The sequence below is a fragment of the Calonectris borealis genome, chromosome 7, assembly GCF_964195595.1.
Source record: "Calonectris borealis chromosome 7, bCalBor7.hap1.2, whole genome shotgun sequence".
Taxonomy (NCBI): domain Eukaryota; kingdom Metazoa; phylum Chordata; class Aves; order Procellariiformes; family Procellariidae; genus Calonectris; species Calonectris borealis.
Genome location: NC_134318.1, coordinates 142,938 through 156,505, shown reverse-complemented (window position 1 = coordinate 156,505; position 13,568 = coordinate 142,938).

The window sequence follows — 13,568 nt, the reverse complement described above, 5'->3', positions numbered from 1 at the left end:
TGAAGCAAGTATGCACAGATAGTTGTGGAGAATCCAAGTGGTAATTGATGTTTAAATGGCTTCATTTGAATTGGCTTTTACAAAGGGCATCTGTGCTTCCACTAAGGTTATTTAAAATAAAACTCCGGTACATGACTGAAAACAGGACTCTGAGAAATGAACGCTTTTTGAGGAAACCATAATTGCCTATAAAAATTAAAGATAATTAAAGGATCAGATGGAAAGCCACCTTTTCCATTACTGGCTAAATAGGGCTGAAGAAATTGATTTCCCAATAGGAATCAGCCTCCAACATTCTTTTTTTAACAACTTAGTTGATACTGCATGAGCAAATGGTTGGAAAAGTCAACACTGTTCTTTTATGACAATTTTGAATTTCTTCAATTTAGTCATCTCACATAGCCAAGACGCTTTCTCTCAGTTGGAGAGAGAGGAGTCTGTTTTACCTATTACTGCAGCGTCAAGCTAGTCCTTCCTTTCGCTATATGTTTGTTATAGACAGATTGTAAGAGTGCATTGTGTTTATAAAATCTTAAAGGTAAATCAAAAGAAAAACCAGGATCCATCCCACAGGTTGTCTGATATCTCCAATTCAGTCAGCAAGAAAACAACAATTCAGGGACAGGACCAGGCCAAATACCTCATGATGAGGCAACAACATAGGAAGCGTATGTGGAAGAAGTTAAAAGAAGTTCCAGAGAAGATTAGTTAATATCTGTGCAGTACTTGGAAGATCAGAAGTGTGATGTATTAAGTGTATCAAGGAGTGGCAGAGGAGCAGTGGGCACTTGGCCCACGGGAGATGGGAGTCTCTTTCAAGTGTGGGCAGCCTCTATCCACAGGTGCAAAGCTGAGTATAAGGAGAGAAGACTGAATGAACTGTTGGGGGTGAGGATGTGGAAGGCAAGTATGAGGATCAGGAAATGAGCGTAGTCTCTAAAGAACAGAAAGCAGGGAGAAAAATGCTTAAGTTGGCAGGATGCCATTGGCCTCCCTGATCTAGGGAGGAGTTTTACAGAGAACAACGGAGACTTAAAGAGGAGGAAGTATTTGGCTCAATGAAGTTGCCTTGTTTTTCACGTTTGTATTTCAACAGCATATCGGACTGCAGTTACACTAAAGTGCATCTGACATAAGGAAAAATGACAGTGTTTTTTCCAATAGAATTTTTCGTTGCAGATAGTAAGCATGCATAACTAAAACAAGACAAATGGAATTGAAAAATGTTATCAAATTCCTCAATTTGCAGTAGCATTATGTCAGCAGCTGAAAGAAGCTTTGACATAAGCGTATGGAGAGGAGAAAAAACCCAAACCAAATTTGGGAGGAAAAAAATTGGGGAGAATGACTGTTTTGAATTAACTTCATTTCTTTTTCTGTGTGTTGTGGTTTTTTCCAGGTCCAAGTCTCCTTATAGTGCTTCACCTTACTCTACAAGTTCGTCTACCTGCTCCACATCAAGATCAGGTTCTTCCCGCACTCGCTCCTACTCTCGCTCATTTAGTCCTTCCCATTCTCGTTCCTACTCGCGATTGCTGCCGTATCCAAGAAGAGGCAAAGGGAAGAGGCGTAACTATCGTTCTAGGTCAAGGTCACACGGTTATCAGCGTTCAAGGTCAAGGTCACCCCCATACAGAAGATGCCATTCACGGTCAAGGTCTCCAGTATTTAGAGGCCAGTCTCCCACTAAACAGACTATACCTCAAGGGGAAGGAGGAAGGGAGTATTTTAACAGATACAGAGAAGTTCCACCATATGATCTGAAAGCTTACTATGGCAGATCTCTTGACTGTAGAGATCCATTTGAAAAGGCAAGGTACCGGGAATGGGAAAGGAACTACAGAGAATGGCATGGAAAGTTTTACAAGGGCTATGCTGTTGGCGCTCAACCTCACCCTCCAGTAAACAGAGAGAACTTTTCTCCAGGTAGGTTTGGTCCACCTGGGACCAGACAAGAGAATTCACCATATGCTCGGGGACGTAGGGAGGATTATCCTGCTTGGCAGAGCCACCAAAATCACAATATAGCTGGAAATTACCCTGAAAAACCTTCTGAAAGAGAGAGCCATGGCATCAAGGATCCTACCAAATCAAAAGAGAAGGAGGTGAAAAATCCACTAGGAGATGGCCAAGGAAATAAGCATAAAAAGAGAAGAAAAAGGGATGAGGATGAAGGATTTCCCAATGCTGAGTTGTTAGCAGGTGCGAGAAAACCAAGAGAGCCAGTTCCAGCAGAAGACCTTAAAATGGACTCCCTGTTCATGGCCCAAGCAGAGATGATGCCACCCCTGTGAGAGATGAGCCTATGGAAGCAGATTCTATTGCTTTCAAGCCGATGTCTGAAAAGGAGAAAAAAGAGAAGGATAAGCCAAAAGCAAAAATTGACAAGACAAAGCGGAAAGTAGAAGTGGCTGTTCCTCCTAAGACAGACAATATAATAAAACTAGCTAAAGCTTCCTCGAACGGAACTCTCCTCGAACAGAAGAGAGAAAGCAAGAAGAGAGAAGGGAAGAGAGAAAGCAAGGATTTAAAGAACCTGACTTGCTGCCCTGATATTGCTCATTTACATCAGTTATAGTGTTTGTGATTAAGTTTAGGGTTAGGGTTAGGGTTAGGGCTTAGTGTTACGGTGAGGGTTAGGTTTAGGGTTAGGGTTAACATTAGGGTTAGGGCTTATCATTAGGGTTATGGTTAGGGGCAGGGGTTAGGTTTAAGGTTAGGGTTAGGGTTAGGTTTAGGGTTAGGCTTAGGGTTATCGTTAGGGTTAGGGATAGGGTTGGGGTTAGGATTATGGTTTGGGTTTAGGGTTAGGGATCGGGTTAGGGTTTCATTTTAGGGTTAGGTTTAGGGTTAGGGTTAGGGTTAGGGTTAGGGTTAGGGTTTGGGGTTAGGGTTTAGGGTTAGAGTTAGGGCTGGGGTTCGGGCTGGGGTTCAGGGTTAGGGTTAGAGTTCGGGATATGGGTTAGGGTTAGGGTTAGAATTAGGGTTAGGGCTTATCATTAGGGTTATGGTTAGGGGTTGGGGTTAGGGTTAGGGTTAGGGTTAGGGTTAGGGTTAGGGTTATCGTTAGGTTTAGGGAGAGGGTTGGGGTTAGGATTATGGTTTGGGTTTAGGGTTAGGGATCAGGTTAGGGATTCATTTTAGGGTTAGGGTTAGGGTTAGGGCTTAGGGTTATGGTTAGGTTTAGAGTTAGGGTTAGCGTTTGGGTTAGGGTTTAGGGTTAGGGTTTAGTTTTAAGGTTAGGGTTAGGGTAAAGGTTAGTGTTAGGTTTAAGGTTAGAGTTAGGGCTGGGGTTCAGGGTTAGGGTTAGAGTTTGGGATACGGGTTAGGTTTTGGGGTTAGGGTTAGCATTAGGGTTAGGGTTTATTAGGGTTAGGGTTAGGGTTAAGGTTAGAGTTAGGGCTGGGGTTCAGGGTTAGGATTAGAGTTTGGGATACGGGTTACGGTTTGGGGTTAGGGTTAGCATTAGGGTTAGGGCTTATCATTAGGGTTAGGGTTAGGGTTAAGGTTAGAGTTAGGGCTGGGGTTCAGGGTTAGGGTTAGAGTTTGGGACACGGATTAGGGTTTGGGGTTAGGGTTAGGGTTAGGGTTAGGGTTAGGGTTAGGGATTAGTGTTATGGTTAGGGGTTATGGTTGGGTTTATGCTTATGGGTTAGGATTTCAGTTTGGGTTAGGGTTAGCATTAAGTATTAGGATTAGGTTTAGGGTTAGGGTTGCAGTTTAGTTTTAGGGTTAGGTTTCGCATTAGGGTTAGGGTGAGGTCTCACGGTTATGGTATTAGGTTTGTGATAGCGTTAGGGTTAGGGCTTAGTGTTATGGTTAGGGGTTACATTGGGTTTACGCTTATGGGTTAGGATTTCAGTTTGGCATAGGGGTAGCATTAATTTTTAGGGTTAGGGTTTAGGTTTAGAGTTGCGGTTTAATTTTAGGATTAGGTTTCGCATTAGGTTTAGGGTGAGGTGTTATGGTTACGGTATTAGGTTTGGGGTAGCATTAGGGTTAGGGTTAGAGTTAGGGTTAGGGTCATTAGGGTTCAGGTTGGGGTTCAGGGTTAGGGTTAGGGTTCGGGATTACGGTTAGGGGTCGGGGTTAGGATTAGCATCAGGGTTAGGGCTTAAAATTAGGGTTAAGGGGTTAAGGTTAGGGTTATGGTTGGGTTTAAGGTTAGGGTTATGGTTGGGGTTAGGGTTAGGCCTAGGGTTATCGTTGGGGTTAGGATTATGGTTCAGGTTTAGTGTTAGGGATAGGGTTATGGTTTCGTTTTAGGGTTAGGGTTAGCGTTAGGGTTAGGGCGTAGGTTTACAGTTAGGGATAGGCTTAGCGTTAGGGTTAGGGTTTGGGTTAGGGGATAGGGTTAGGGTTTAGTTTTAGGGTTAGGGGTAGGGGTAGGGGTAGGGTTGTGGTGATGTCTTAAGATTACGGTTTGAGGTTGAGTTAGCATTAGGGTTACGGTTAGAATTAGGGGTTCGGTGTTATGTGAGGGTTAGTTTTATGGTTCCGTTTAGGTTTAACGTTAGGGTTATGCCAAAGTGTTAGTGTTACGGTTTGATGTTAGGGTTAGGGTTACGGTTTGGGGTTAGGGTTAGCGTTAGGATTTTGTTTTAGGGTGAGGTTTCGCCTTAGGGTTAGGGTTAGGGCTAGGGTTAGCTTTATGATTCAGGTTAGCTTAAGGTTAGGTTACGGTTAGGGTTAAGTGTTCGGTTTAGGGTTAAGTGTTAGGCTTAGGGTTAGGGTTAAGTGTTAGGTTTAGGGGTAGGGTTAGGGTTAAGGTTAGAGTTAGGGTTAGGATTAGAGTTAAGAGTTAGAGGTAGGATTCAGTGTTAGGGTTAGGGTGAGGTCTTAATGTTACGCTTAGGGTTTACAGGTAGCGTTAGGGTTAGGTTTAGGGTTAGTGTTAGCGTTAAGGTTAGGGTTAGGGTTTAGGATTGGGTTCAGGGTTAGAGATAGGGTTCGGTATTGGGGTTAGCGTTAGTATAAGGGTGAGGTCTTAGTGTTACAGTTAGGGTTTACGGGTAGCATTAGGGTTAGGGTTAGAGTTAGGGTTAGGGTCATTACGTTAAGGTTAGGGTTGGGGTTCAGGGTTAGGGTTAGGGTTTGGGATTAGGGTTAGGGTTCGGGGTTAGGGTTAACATTAGGGTTAGAGCTTTATGATTCAGGTTAGGCTTAAGGTTAGGTTAGGGTTAGGGTTAGGGTTAAGTGTTCAATTTAGGGTTAAGTGTTAGGGTTAGGGTTAAGGTTAGAGTTAGGCTTAGGACTGGAGTTAAGGGTTAGAGTTAGGGTCCAGTGTTAGGTTTAGGGTGAGGTCTTAATGTTACGCTTAGGGTTTCCGGGTAGCATTAGGGTTAGGTTTAGGGGTCAGGGTTAGGTTGGGGTTCAGGGTTAGGGTTAGGGTTCAGGATTAGGGCTAGAGTTCAGGGTTAGGGTTAGCATTAGGGTTAGGGGTTAACGTTAGGGTTAGGCGTTAAGGTTAGGGTTATGGTTAGGGGTTAGGTTTAGGGTTAAGGTTAGGGTTATGTTTAGGGTTAGGGTTAGGCTTAGGGTTAGCATTAGTTTTACGGTTGGGTTTAGGATGGTTCGGGTTTAGGGTTAGGGATAGGGTTAGGGTTAGAGTTAGGGTTAGGTTTACGGTTAGGGTTAGCATTTGGGTTAGGGTTCGGGTTAGGGTTGGGGTTCAGGTTTAGGGTTAGGTTTCGGTGTTAGGCTTAGGGTAAGGGTGAGGTCTTAGTGTTATGCATAGGGTTTACGGGTAGTGTTAGGGGTTCGAGTTAGGGTGAGGGTTTGGTGTTAGTGTTAGGATTGGGGTTCTTATTCTTGATCCTCTCTCCCTCTCTTTCTCTCTCTCGTTTTAATTACAAATTATTATTATTTATTATTATTATCATTATTATTATTATTATTATTTTTATTGGTGTTATTATTGTTATTATTACTATTATTATTATTATTGGTGTTATTATTGTTGTTGTTATTATTATTATTATTATTGTTATTATTGGTATTATTGGTGTTATTATTGGTAATATTATGGTATTATTGGTGTTACTATTATTACTGTTACTAGTATTACTATTATTGCTATTATTATTTTATTTCAAGTATTAAAGTCTTCTTATCTCTACCCGTGAGTTTTCTTGCTTTTGCTCTTCTGATTCTCTCCCCTATCCCATTGCTGGGGGGAGGGCGAGTGAGCGGCTGTGTGGTGCTTAGTTGCCGACTGGGGTTAAACCATGACAGGGGTCCACCACAAAGATGGTTGCCATTCTGTCACATCCTCTGAGCTAAAACTGGCTCATCCTGGGACATGGTGCCCCCCACGCACGCAACCTGCAGTCCAGAAGTACCCCTGAAAAGACCTCGACGGCCTGCATTAACACACCGGCATGCACTTCAGATGTAAACACTGCCAAGTCATCTCTTATTTGCAACAGATACGGAGGACCAAATTCTGCAAATCTAGCCTTACTTCTACTGAAACTTTCCTTACAGACAGCTCATCTTCTCTTTTTGTAAACTCTAGTGAAGATCTGTTCTAGCGCAAAGGCTTGAACCCCGCCTACGGTGAAGAAGCCCCAGTTTTCTTTCCTCACTGCTGTCTTGCTTCCCAAAAATCAATCAATACCAAAAGCTCTGTATGAACATTGCATAAAAAAGCCAATAGCAAATGCTTTTACTTGCTACTAGTTTTGTCAGGGAAGGAACTAGCTTCTCCCGCTAGTTTTGCTACAGTTGCATGACCTTTAAAGACGCCACTTCTTACCTTTGCTACGCCAATACAGCCTCACAGCTCAGCAAAATCATACTGCAGGTAGGAAACCTTCACCATACAAAGACAGGCACGCTACAGGAATACGTCACTCTCAAAGAACAGACTCTTGCAACCACTCCTCCCTTTGCTTAGCAAAGTTTAGGGCGTGTTAGAAAACAACAACAACAACAACAACAAAGCAGGGTTCTCTCTCACATTTTACGGAGCCCATGATATCAGCTGTTCAACATTAAGTCCAACTCCAGCCTGAACCCCAGAATAAGAAATGCCATCTTAAAATTTCTGGAAAAAGGGAGGGCTTTGAAGCGGCAAGACCAGAGAACGTTCACGAAAGCACCGTCATGGAAGTACACATCCCTTATCACAGACCAACTGCACGGTGACCTAAGTGAGTGACGTTGTCTGCTCATTTGCAGCTCAGGGTCTCTTTTTTCATTAGCGCCGAGCACGTAGGTTGGAATTGGAGCTGAGAAGAAAACCATATGCAGTCAGTCTGGTCTCGTTCAAGTTCACATTTACTAGGAATCACAGCAGGTCCCATCTGTCTCTCCAGACCCCACCACCACTTCTGTGCAGCGTCCCGAGGAGCAATAAGCGCAGAACAAGAAACCTTCCTTCCAAATAAGGCCCACAGCCTGCTCTTTCAACAGGACGCACAGAGCACCAGCTGAGAACAACCTCTGCTTTAACTATGCCTAGCTCCGCTGCCTACGTAAGGAGACCAACTCCTAAATGATCCCTAGCCCTAAAACCACAGATCTTCCCTAGGGCAATGCTAAGGAAATACCAGAGCCCAGGGACACCTGGTCACTCAGCTTCAGTTGACGGGGAGAAGGACAGTGGACTAGAAAGAGAAAAATATGATGAGAGAAAAGATAGAGGAGCTGAGAGAGAAAGAAAGGTATGGGGAAAAGGCTAGAGAGCTGGAGAAATCAAGAGAAATAGGGATGAGGAGCCCTGCAGAGAGATGGAGGAAGCGGGGAGGGGAAGGGTCAGGGAGCAGCAGAGAGAGACAGAAGAGAGATGAACAGGAAGAAGGACAGGGACAGTGGGATACAGCATGGAAAACCGCAGTGACAGTGAGCAGGGCGGGGGGGGAGGCAGAGAGAGAGAGAAGCAGAAGGAGGGAGAAGGGAAGACAAGGACAGGGAGCGGGACATACAGGCAGAGAGAGACAAAGCAGGACAGGGAACAGGCCAGAGAGACTGTGAAAAACAGAGCGGGATGCAGACCAGGACAAAGAGACAGAGAAGAAACAACAGCAATGTGCTGCAGGGCAGAGACAGAGGAAGGCAAAAAGAGGGACAGGGAGCAGGAGGGGGGGGCAGCAAGAAAAAGACAGGGGCAGGTAGAGCGACAGGGAAAGAGGGACTTGGAGAAGAGAGGACGGGGAGCAGAACACAGCAACGGAAGAAGAGAGGTATGGGGAAGTGAAAAAAATGACACAGAGGGAAATGGGAGGGGGGGGCTGGGAGGGACTGCGATGCAGAAGAGGGGTGACACGGCCCCGAGGGGCTGGGACTCACCGCAGCTCCCGCTCTCTGCACTGCCAGGCAAATGTTACAGTTCAAGCACTTCTTTCTCTGTCCGTCTGTGCTCTCCTCCCTTCCTCTTCGGTAGCTCCACCTGCGTGCCTGTCCTCACCTCAGCTGGGCCGCAGCTGGAGCAGAGCCCACACCTCCCAAGACCAACATGGCTGCCCAGCAGCCCCGTGCCCCAGGCCTACAGCTCCCGGCATGCCCCGGGAACCAACATGGCCGCGCGGCAGCCCGTGCCCCGGGCCTACAGCTCCCAGCATGCCATGGGGCGCGGCTTCCTGCTGCCTGGCCTGAGAGGCGGCTCAGGGCCACGCCAGGGCTGGGGCGCTGCTTCCTGGATCCCGTGGCAGCGATGGGCACAGGGACAGGCTGCCAGATCCCGGGGCCAGGTACGTGTGCGGGCTGTCAGGGTCACCCCTGCCTGGTTTTTCCCAGCGAAGCCCCAGGAGGTGCCGAGGCTGCAGCCCTGGGGCCGAGGCTCCAGGAGCCGGGCATTTCTGCGGGCGCTGCTCCCTGCCAGGCCCCACCGCCAGCTGCCGGCAGCCTGGGGCTTCTCCCCATTGTCTCCAGCTCTGCTTTCCGCCAGCGCCGGGGGCTCCGCAGGACATCTTGCCCACTCCCCGCCACCGTGCTGACCCCCGTCTGCAGCTCGTCTGTGGTGTCCACGTCAGACAGCTCATTTGGGGGTGGCAGGTCTCTCCTGAAGCACCCTGGGAACGGGGACAGAGCAAACCCCATCCCTCCCTTCCGATCTTTGTCCCCAGGGAGACCCAGTGGAGACGGACCGTGCGCTGGAGAGCGTCCTGCAGGGAGGTGACAGCCGTTGGCAGAGAGGTGCTGAGAGCCACCTGACAGCAAAGGCGTCCGGTGGCCGCAGAGCAGCCCAGGTGAGCTGTGAGTTCCCCCGTGAGAGACCCTGCTCCCAGGGAGCACCTCCCCATAGAGCAAAGGCCGTATCCAGCCAGCTGGTGCTGGGTACGGCTACCCCAAGGGGTCTTCGCAGGGGGGACGGGGTCACCTGCCTGGTGGCTCTGACACAGACATGATGAGCTGAAGCCCTGTGGCCATGGCTGGCCGGTTCAAAGTCTCCGAGTGCCTCCGCCTTTCTCCCCAGGAGTGTCCAGCCTGGGCACTTTTTCAGGGCGTGACGGATGATGTGAAGATGGATGCTGGTGCTGTCCTGGTGGATCTTCCACTTGGGCACGGTGGGCACCGCCACTTCAGAGTTGTGGTGTCTGAGATCTGGGGCCACCTGAAGAGAGAGACCTCCAGGGAGTTTGTGTTCAATGTTTTGATATCTTGGGGCTACAATGTGCTAGGGATATGGGGCGCTAGGGTTCCAGCCTGCTAGGGTTATGAGGTTTGAGGGTTATGGGAGTTTACGCGACTTAGGATTAAAGCATGTTATTGTTATGGCCAGGATCTGGGTTTGCAAGCGCTGGGTTCCTGGGGCTAGGTTGGTTTTGCCTTATGTTGTGTTCTGGGTGGTCTTTTTTTTGGAAAGTCCTTTTGTAGCTTGCTTGCGTTTTTAGGGTTTGGATAGGGGTCTTTGGTTTTTGTGTGATGTGTCTTCTGCTTGTTTTTTTGCCGTCCTTGTGGTTTGTGTTGCATTTTCTGTCTTGTAACCACCGTTTGTGGTCTAATCTGTGTGACCGGGCCAGGCAGTGTCACTTCTGTTGTGGTCCAGCTCATTTCCACTGAGTCACTAGGTAGGTGGTTAGGTATGGAGGGCTTGCAGTTTGTGGAGAATGGCTGCCAGATGACCGACAGCCACTTCTGGGGTGTGGGAGGAGTTCGGGTCCATAGGTAATGACTGCCGGAGGACTAAGTGTACTTCTGAATTTGTGTGGACTCCCAGAGTAATGGTGGGATGCCACCAGCGGCACAGAAGGACAAGGGCTTCCCCAAGGGTACATGGCTTGTTGGTTATTGCTTTTGAGTAAGCAACTGAGTAATTTTGAGTAAGTCTTGTGAGGGGTAGTGGACTCAAGGGGAGACCTTGTGTTCCTCATCAGTGCCTCAGGGGTTTCCTGTCATTTTTTGTTTGTTTGCTTTTTGTTTGCTGTGCTGAATTTAAAAGGCTTATTGTAGCTCTTTGGATTTCTGTCCTTAAAGGAAGTCTCTAGGATTTCTACCCAGGAGCGAGATGTCCAGAAGGGACTGTCCTTGTACACTGATGTCAGCCTTCCGCCTAGAGCACTGGCTGGTGGTGGTGTATTTTAATGGTAAGGTAACTCAAATGCATCTTAAATATACAAGCTTTGCCGTTGTTCCTGCTATGCCTGGGGGACGATTCTCAGCAGCTCATAAACAGTGTGTTCTGCTGTGCTTTACCCGTTAGAAATAATCTGTCACCAGAAATGTCTTCCTTAGTGCCTGCATAGAGCAAGAACCTCCAGTAGCAAGGGCATGCTGACCCTTGGGCAGCTTCAAAGCGACGGATAAATGTAAATAGGTTAAAAATCCAGTCCTATGGTAGCAGTGTGTGCGTCAAAGTTCACCTGACTCTCCACGCTGACTCAGCCTGTCACAATGTTTTGCGGGTAAGGGTGGATAAAGTCAGTATAAGCAGGTGTTGTAACTGGCCAGGCAGTTCATCTAAAGAAACGAAACGTTACCTTTGCTTGGAGTGCCATGCCTTTAGATATGGGGGTGTATTGCCTTTCCTTCCCTGGTGTGAGCACAGAGAACTGAGAGGTGTTTCCATCGGGGGGCGGGAAAGCCATCCAACAGTCATCACAAGCCTCAGGGCATGTGGTCCTTGATGGAGGCGTAAGTGCTTGGGACAGTTTTACTTCTAAGCCCTAAGCCCTAAGCCTAACCCTAAAACGAAACCCTAAGCCTATCCCTAACCCTAAACCCGAACCATAATCCTAACCCGGACCCTAACCCTAACCCTAACGATACCCTAAGCCTAACCCTAACCCTAGCCCCTAACCCTAACATTAAGATAAGGCCAGGAAGCAGGACACGGCGATAGAAAAAAGAGAAGGAGAGGGAGCAGGAGAAAGAGATGGAGAGAAAGGAAAAAATAGCAGCAGGCTATAGGACAGACAGGGAGGAATTAGAAACTACAGACAGGGAGAGAGACAGAGAAAGAGAAAGCAAAAAATAGTGATGGGCTAAAGGCAGAGAGGGAGGAGTTAAAAAATGGGGGCAGGGGACTGGTCTGTGGCCATAAACATAAATGGTCATTGGCTTCTTTGACTGAACTTTCCATGAATGCCACAAGATACACTCAAGCACCCTGAGATGTCCCCTCCCTTTGCCGGCCCTGCACCGCGGGCAGCCGAGCACCACACGGCCAAGCCCGCTGCATCTGCCCCAGGCTGTCTTGCCCTGGCTGGCTGCTGACAGGAGGGGACACCAGGTGGTGACCGTCTGGGGGGTGACAGGAGCGACACCAGGTGGTGACAGCCTGGGGGGTGACAGGACACCAGGCGGTGATGGGCCCGGGGGGTGACAGGAGGGACACCGGGCAGTGACAGGCCTGGGGGGTGACAGGAGGGACATCAGGTGGTGACAGCCTAGGGGGGTGACAGGAGGGACACTGGGCAGGGACAGGCCTGGGGGGTGACAGGAGGGACACCAGGCAGTGACAGGCCTGGGGGGTGGCAGGACACCGGGTGGTGACAGGCCAGGGGACAGCAGGGAGACCAGCGGCCCGGGGTGGTGACAGGCCCGGGGCTGACGGGCCCCCCCTCCCCTCGGGGGCGCTTGGTGTTAGGATGAAGAGCGCGGGGCCGCCACGCCCACGTGACGCGGGCCTTTTGTCATAATGCGCTGGGTCACGTGAGGCGCGGGGGGTGGGTGCAGTGTGCCGTTGCGTGTGCACAGTGACACGCTCGCAGCGGCCCGTGCGGTTGTCGGCCAGGAAGGCCATGGCGGAGCGCCGCAGCCTCTGAGCGCCACTGGCCCGCTCGAGCTTAGCCCGCGCAGCTTGCCCTGGCGTCCTCGGTGGAGGAGGAACCGCCGCGGGCCCTCACCTGGCACAGCGGCCGCGACGCTGTCTGCCGCGGTAGACGCCATCACGGAGCAGGCACCTCCTGGCCCCAACTACAAGTTCGCCTCCAAGCTGAACCATGACATGGTCACCTTCAACGGCCTCCACATCTCCCTGTGTGACCTCAAGCACCAGATCATGGGCCGCGAGGAGCTGAAGGCGGCCAGCTGCGACCTGCAGATCACCAACGCCCAGACCAAAGAAGGTGCGCGGGGGCGGCGGGCGCGGGGCCTCGGGCACCGCCCGGCTGGCGGCGTCGCAGACCACCCTGCGTCAGCCGTGGCCTGTGGGAGCCGCGCTCTGCTCTTTGTGGGTCATCCCCACGTAGCGTGAGTCAGGCTGGGGCCCATGCCGCCAGCATGCGGCAGGACCGGGAGGGCAAGCGGCGCTGGGCATTAAGTGGGGTGGGAAGCCATAATGCGATTCGGCCACCATCGGTAGCTGTGACTTGTGTTGGGGGCCTCACAGAGCTGTTCTTCTGTAGTTGCTGTTGTGACAACTACCTTCAGATCTGTGTTGTAGACATGGAGCTAGGCGTAGAAGAGTACGTGGTTGATGTGTGACATACGGCGCTTACAAAAGCTTTGGTTTCCTGGAATTCTTCTAGGTAAAATGAGAAGGAAATGTGGGAGCATATCTTGTAATAACCAACTTGCCAGATTTCTTTGAAATGTGGTGGAGAAAGCTGAAAGTGATAGAAATAAAAGAGATGGCTAATTTGAAGAAAAGAAACCACCTGGATTTGGTGAATTTCGTGACTTAATTTTGACTTCAACTTGTTTTACTCCACTGCATTGGAAAATGGGTTTTGCGGCTGTTGCAGAAACTGCCCACTAGCAACATTTTGGATCAGGAGCGTATCTGTGAGTTAAAATCTGTGCAGACCCTTGAAAGCCGTCTTGCGCATGAGTGTTCTCCGTATCTAAATTATACTTTGGAATTTCTTGTTAATATAACTTCTTTTCCACACCAAAGACATGGTCATTCAGATGCTATTGAGCATCATTTCATCATTTGTTTCTAACGGTGGTTTTTTTTCCTGTACTACATGTTAACCGTATCAGGGCAGTACTGAAGTTTTATGGCAGAACGTTTATGGTGGATATACGTAAGAAATGTTCTTAGAGACATCATAAATTCTTTTAAATCTAACAAATGGTGCTTGATTCTTAGAGATGATAATGGTTTCGTATTACTTAGTAGGATATTTCAGTTTGGTAATCTGCCATCTCGATAAGTTTGAATGTGATTAAAGACTTTG